Here is a 7,125-nt window from a genome sequence, read left to right as displayed (position 1 = left end):
CCTCTCACTGACTCAGCCTCTCCCGTTGCGGAGCACAGGCTCCGGACGCGCAGGCTCAGTGGCCATGGCTCACGGGTCCAGCCGCTCCGCGGCATGTGGGATCCTCCTGGACCGGGGCACGAACCTGTGCCATGTCTCCTGCATCAGCAGGCGGACTCTCGACCCCTGCGCCACCAGGGAAGCCCCAGCTTTTGATTTATACAGGCCACACCTTCTCCTTTTCTCTCCCACGTCCAGCTGTTGAAGAACTCCTAAGAAGTATGTTCATTTGTGTTCTGGCACCTCTCCTAGCAGGCACACAGAGAACATTTGGTACCAGCTTTGTAACTGACCACCCTAATAAGTTTGCTTGAGAAAGGAATTTGGAGCTACATAACAAAAATGAGAGAAGAGGCCCTGATTCCATCCTCAGATATGTTTGCAGGGTTGGTCATACCCACCTCGCCCCTTGCCCCAGCTGATTCCTGAGGAGCCAGTGGAAGTTCAGAGATCAGAAAGAACTTCCCCGGAGCCTCAGCTGGAGAATGCTTACCCAGCCCTTGGAACAACAGCAGAAGAGGCCGTGTCCCAAGGTCCACCTGCTGCTCCTTGAGGGGGGCTCCCGAGACAAGCATGATGGAGCTTCAGCTGAGACAGAACTTTGGGCAGCTGCAGTCCCCCCAGAATGGGTCCCTATTATCCAGCAGGACATTCAGAGCCAGCGGAAAGTGAACCCACAGCCCCCACTGAGCGACATCTACCTCAGTGATAGTCTTGCCAAGAGATGCAAGCTCCGGGCTGATATACAAAAGCCACTGCAGGAAGACCCTAACTACGGCACCCCGCGCTTCCCTAATGCCCACAGGACCTCTGCTGATGATCCCTACTCTTTGCTCCATGGCCCTCCATCATCAGGGGACCATTTTGCCCCTCTTCCTTCACAGTATTTAAGAAATAAAAAGTCAGATTTTCCTGGCTAAAAAACCCCAAAAGTCAGAGAAGTAATTCAGTAACTCACGGTATTCTTTTCCTCTGTAATATTATTTGCTCTGTAATAATAATAATATTTCCTCTGTAATATTATTCCACCGTAATAAACACAAAACTTAACGCTAGGGGTTACTATTTTAACTCCATTTTAAATGGGCATCAAGTCTGGCTGGACTAAGGCCCCTTTCTCATGAGCCCCAGAGTGCCCGGCGCCCTTGGCATTCACAGTTCCTGATTCCTGTACATCTCCTGCTGAGGCTCTGTAGGGCCCCTGGTACATAAAAACCCAACTCCCGATCTTGGGCTCCAGGAAATCTGCTTTAAGGGAGAAAGAGCAGACAGCAGGGTCACTAAGAAGATGCTGGGAACGAAGCCCAAGCAAGAACTAAAGAGGGTTGCTGGCTTCACAGCGCCAGCCCCGCACACCCCCAAGTTCGTGTCCCTAGACAACCGCGGGGCGGGCCTGGAACCGCCAGTAACGGGTGCGCGGAGGGACGCCAAGGCCGTCCGGACCCGGGCAGGGGCAGTCTCCAGCGAGACCCCCTCTCGGTAACTCCTCGGCCGGTCCTCCGCGGAGCAGGCCCACATGTGAGCGTTACCTGCCGAGTCCCAGCAGACCAGGAGCAACAGCCCCAAGCGCAGGGCCTCGAGCGCCATCCTCCCTCCGCGGCCGGCGGTCGGGTCCCTGCGCTCCAGCGCCCGTGCGACACGGAGAGTGCCCTCGGGTCGGACACGCGACAGGATGGGGTGAAGGAGAGGCGGGTAAGAGGAGGAAGAACGGAGCAGGTAGGAGGGGCAGGAAAGGGTGCGAGGAGGGGGTATGGAGGAAGTGGGGAGAAAAAGGTAGAGGAGGGTGGTTACTAGCCTCCAACCTCCCTACCCTTGCCCCAGTCCCACCCCTACTCCACTGAGAATGGGAGCAAGCAATTAAGGGGACCATGTCCCCTGCAGCAGACAAAAACCTTGTAAGAGCCCTGGATAAGCTTGTGGACTCTGTCAATCAACCCCAGTTTATTCAGCATCTTCTCTATCCCAGGAACTGTTTTGGGGATGAACTTAACAAAGGTGTCCCTGCTCTCTGGAAGCTTTCCAGTGTAGGTGTTGGGGGAGAGGTAACAGAGGGAACTCCAAAACAAGTGAATACAATAATTTCTAAAATTAGGTGCTAGAGAGTTGGGAGTGGGGAGGAGAAGACTTTCCATTGGGAGGTCAGGAAAGGCCTTTCAGAGGTGGCATTTAAGCTGAAAGCTAAAGGATGAGAAGGAAGCCTGGTGAAGACCTTGAGGACAGATATTCCAGGCTCAAGAAAAAGCAAGTGCAGAGATCTGGACAAGGTCATGAACATGTGTGGTCATGTAGGCCATGATAAGGGGTTTGGACTTGTTCCTGTTGCAGTGGGAAGCCAGTGGAGGATTTTAAGCAGGGGCATGGCCCTGATATGACTTACGTCTTAAGAGATTGGATGAAGAATAGAGGAGATAGGTAAGAGCGGAGGCAGGGGGACAAATTAGGTGGCTTTTACAGTAAGGGATGATGGCAGCTGGAATTAATGGATAATAGGGGACTGGTGAGAAATAGATTCAGGATGTCTTTTGGAGGTGGAACCAACTGGAGTGAGGAGAAGAACCAAGGATGCTTCCTGGGATTTTGTCCTGAGCCGGTGGATGTGTGGTGATGCCATTTCTGTGATGAAGAACATTTGGAGAGGATGCCTATTAGACCTCCAAGTTGGAATCACAAATTTGGAGCTTGATATATACCTCAGTAAAAAAATTAAATATAAAATTATATGCATGTATCATTAAAAATATTTTAATTGAGGTATAGTTGATGTACAATGTTATATAAGTTTCAGGTATACAGCATAGTGATTCACAGTTTTTAAAGGTTATACTCCATTTATAGTTATTATAAAATATTGGCTATATTGTGTGGTATGATATATCCTTATAGCTTATTTATTTATTTATAAAAAAAATTTTTTTTGGCTGTGTTGCATCTTTGTCGCTGCATGCAGGCTTTCTCTAGTGGCGAGCGGGGGCTACTCTTCGTTGTGGTGAGTGGGCTTCTCACTGCAGTGGCTCCTCTTGTTGCAGAGCGTGGGCTCTAGGAGCACAGGCTTCAGTAGTTGTGGCACATGGGCTCAGTAATTGTGGCTCACAGGCTCTAGAGCGCAGGCTCAGTAGTTGTGGCACACGGGCTTAGTTGCTCTGCGACATGTGGGATCTTCCTGGACCAGGGCTTGAACCTGTGTCCCCTGCTTTGGCAGGTGGATTCTTAACCACTGTGCTACCAGGGAAGTCCCACTTATTCATTTTATATGTAGTAGTTTGTACCTCTTAATCCCCTAACCCTATCTTGCCTCTTCCCTCCTCCTTCTCTCCACTGGTAACCACTAGTTTGTTCTCCATATCTGTGAGTCTGTTTCTTTTTTGTTATATTTACTAGTTTGTTTTATCTTTTAGATTCCACATTTAAGTGATATCATACAGTATTCATCTTTCTCTGTCTGACTTATTTCACTTAGCATAATATCCTACAAATCCATTCATGTTTTCGCAAATGGCAAATTTTTATTCTTTTTTATGGCTGAGTAGTATTCCATTTTATATATGTACCACTTCTTTATCCATTCATCTGTTGATGGACATTTAAGTTGCTTCCATATCTTGGCAATTGCAAATAATGCTGCTATGGGGCTTCCCTGGTGGCACAGTGGTTAAGAATCCACCTGCCGAGGCAGGGGACACAGGTTCGAGCCCTGGTCCGGGAATATCCCATATGCCGCGGAGCAACTAAGCCCGTGCGCCACAACTACTGAGCCTGCGCTCTAGAGCTGTGAGCCACAACTACTGAGCCCACGAACCACAACTACTGAAGCCTGTGCACCTAGAGCCCATGCTCTGCAGCAAGAGAAGCCACCGCAGTGAGAAGCCCGTGCACCGCAATGAAGAGTAGCCCCCGTTCGCCACAACTAGAGAAAGCCCTCGGGCAGCAACGAAGACCCAACACAGCCAAAAATAAATGAATAAAGTAAGTAAATTAAAAAAGAAATAATAATGCTGCTATGAACATTGGGGTGCATGTACCTTTTTGAATTAGTGTTTTCATTTTTTTTGTATAAATACCCAGGAGTGGAATTGCTGGATCATATGGTAGTTCTGTTTTTAGTTTTTTGGAAACCTCCATACTATTTTCCACAGTGGTTGCACCAATATACATTCCCACCAATAGTGTATGAAGGTTTCCTTTTCTCCACAACCTCCCCAGCATTTGTTATTTGTAGTGTTTTTGATGATAGCCCTTCTGGCATGTATCATTTTTTATTAAAATAATTAAAATTTAAGAAATTTAACAGGGGACTTCCCTGGTGGCGCAGTGGATAAGACTCTGCGCTCCCAATGCAGGGTGCCCAGGTTCAATCCCTGGTCAGGGAACCAGATCCCACATGCATGCCACAACTAAGAGTTCACATGCCGCAACTAAGGAGCCCACATGCTGCAACTAAGGAGTCCGCGAGCCGCAGCTAAGGAGCCCACCTGCTGCAACTAAAGAGCCTACATGCCACAATTAATGAGCCTGTGAGCCACAACTAAGGAGCCCACCTGCCACAACTAAGACCCAGCGCAACCAAATTAATTAATTAAGTTAAAAAAAAAGAAATTTAACAAATAATGAAAGGTTATTCTGAGACACATACATCAGTGCCCTCCAACAGGACCTCATATAGTATTTCAGAATATTTATTTACTGATTTTTTTCCCTTGAGAAGGTCCCATTGACATATTTACTTATTCTAAATACAGACTTTGGTAGTTATTCAGCGAATATTAATAAGTTTAGGGAAGAGAAATAATTTGGCCAAAGAGGCACAACAACGTGCATAGATCTGTTTCTTTTCCAACTCTTATGCATATGTGTCAATGTTGATCTGTGACATACTTCCTGGTTCAGTCAGGGTCTAGTCTGGAAAACACAAGCCTCACTAGGTATTTCACCAGAGAGAATTTAATATGAGAACTTGGCCAGGCTAGAATCGGAGAACTGAAAAAAGCAGAAAGGGAACCATGAGGTAACACACAGAGATAGTAACTTCAGAATATGGGCATCATCCCTAAGTCTCGGGGAACAAAGGGAAGAATTTGGGATTCGCAGAACCTAGCAATTTGGAGGAGAGGCCCTGGAAAGCTGGAACTCAGACCTCTGAGCCGGGGTGCTACCTGGCTGGTGCTGGTGGGTGTAAGGGCCATGATGAGACAGTTTGTTTGTTTTTTTTAATTTCTTTATTTTTGGCTACATTGGGCCTTTGTGGCAGTGAGCAGGGGCTACTCTTTGTTGTGGTATGCAGGCTTCTCATTGTGGTGGCTTCTCTTGTTGTAGAGCATGGGTTCTAGGCATGTGGGCTTCAATAGTTGTGGTGCACGGGCTCAGTAGTTGCAACGCACGGGCTTAGTTGCTCCACGGCATGTGGGAGCTTCCCAGACCAGGGTTTGAACCTGTGTCCCCTGCATTGGCAGGTGGATTCTTAACCACTGCTCCACCAGGGATGTCCAATGAGGCAGTTTTGAGAATGTGTGACAAAGCTGGAGACTGGAACCAGCTGCTATTGCCAATGGCCATAGCTGGGGCACCACTGAAAGAATCAGCAAGTCCCTCCTCCATCCCCTTGACTTGCAGTCACCCCCTGACACATCCCGATTGGCAGAAGAAGCCAGCTAGCAAAGCAGATGGGAGGTCTGCAGAAATCTATCATCACAGAGTCTGGAAGGCTGCTTTTAGAGCTGACATACTACAACCTAATGACTGGCACTGTCACATGTCCTACCCCTTGACTTTAGCAACCTCAGGTACAGGGACAAGAAGACAATGTGCAGTTTTGTTTTTGTTTTTGCAGTACGCGGGCCTCTCACTGTTGTGGCCTCTCCCGTTGCGGAGCACAGGCTCCGGACGTGCAGGCTCAGCGGCCATGGCTCACGGGCCTAGCCGCTCCGCGGCATGTGGGATCTTCCCGGACTGGGGCACGAACCCGTGTCCCCTGCATCGGCAGGCGGACTCTTAACCACTGCGCCACCAGGGAAGCCTGACAATGTGCAGTTTTAAACTCTACCTGGAACTGTGCATAACTAAAGTTCTGGCTAGTGTCCTATTGAGGTCAGAGCGTAAATTTGAAATGGATGTTAATACTTTTCTGAGTACGTAATGTAAATTCTTTGAACCATGGTCATGAAATGGAGATGACTTATCTTGCTGACTTTCATACAAAGATATTTTCTTAAATTTGTGGGATTTCTATTACCAAATGACATAGACACTTGCTTATAAACACCTTCACATTTGATGTTCAGGAAAACAAACTGAAATCTGAGCACAGACAGGAACAACACTTAGAGTTGTGTTAGCAGGAATTTCAGCTTCAAAAAGAAAGCCATTTACCCCTCAAGGTAGATTTCTTATAAATTGATGTGGGTGGACGCTGCTGCCTTTATGTTATTTTGTTCCAAACAGTTGATATCACACCTTAGAAATATTTTATACCAGGGTGCTTTTCACATAGTTGTGTCAGCATTTGTCAGCCAAGAGTAAGAGTTGACAAAAAATTTTCTGTAAAGAGCCTGAGAGTAAGTACTTTAGACTTTCTGGATCATGCACAACTCATCACTTCTGCCATTCTAGTGCAAAAGCAGGCAGATTATGTATGAGTCAGCAAATGGACGTGGCTGCATTCCAGCAAAACTTTACAGAAGCAGGCATCAGGCCATATTTAGACTGTGGACCATAGTTTACTGACCCCTGAACAAATATGCTGAACAAAAATGGCCAATGCAACCGTTGTCATGTTAGTAACACCAAGAGCAAGCTAGGAGATTTGTTCTGCAGTTCTGTGGTTAATGCTTGTTGCTTTGTTTTTAGTCCTTCTTTAGGTATTCACTACTGCTTAGATCTCCACAGCTCCAAATGAATGAACATTCGATAAATTACCTAGGCAATGTTGGCAAAATAAAAATTTTTTTCAGCCCTATATATGGTCCCTTCATTCAAAATCATTTTTCTTTTATCCTGAATCATCTGGTCGATTGTGCCTCTAGGAAGTGTGACATTTAACTTTAGTGTCTGTCACTTGCTGCTCTTCTGCCTCTGATTACAGGTGCTGGTGAA

Source organism: Neophocaena asiaeorientalis, unplaced genomic scaffold (genome assembly GCF_003031525.2).
Source record: "Neophocaena asiaeorientalis asiaeorientalis breed wild unplaced genomic scaffold, Neophocaena_asiaeorientalis_V1.1 scaffold19, whole genome shotgun sequence".
In the NCBI taxonomy this organism is placed as follows: domain Eukaryota; kingdom Metazoa; phylum Chordata; class Mammalia; order Artiodactyla; family Phocoenidae; genus Neophocaena; species Neophocaena asiaeorientalis.
This window is presented reverse-complemented; position numbering follows the sequence as displayed.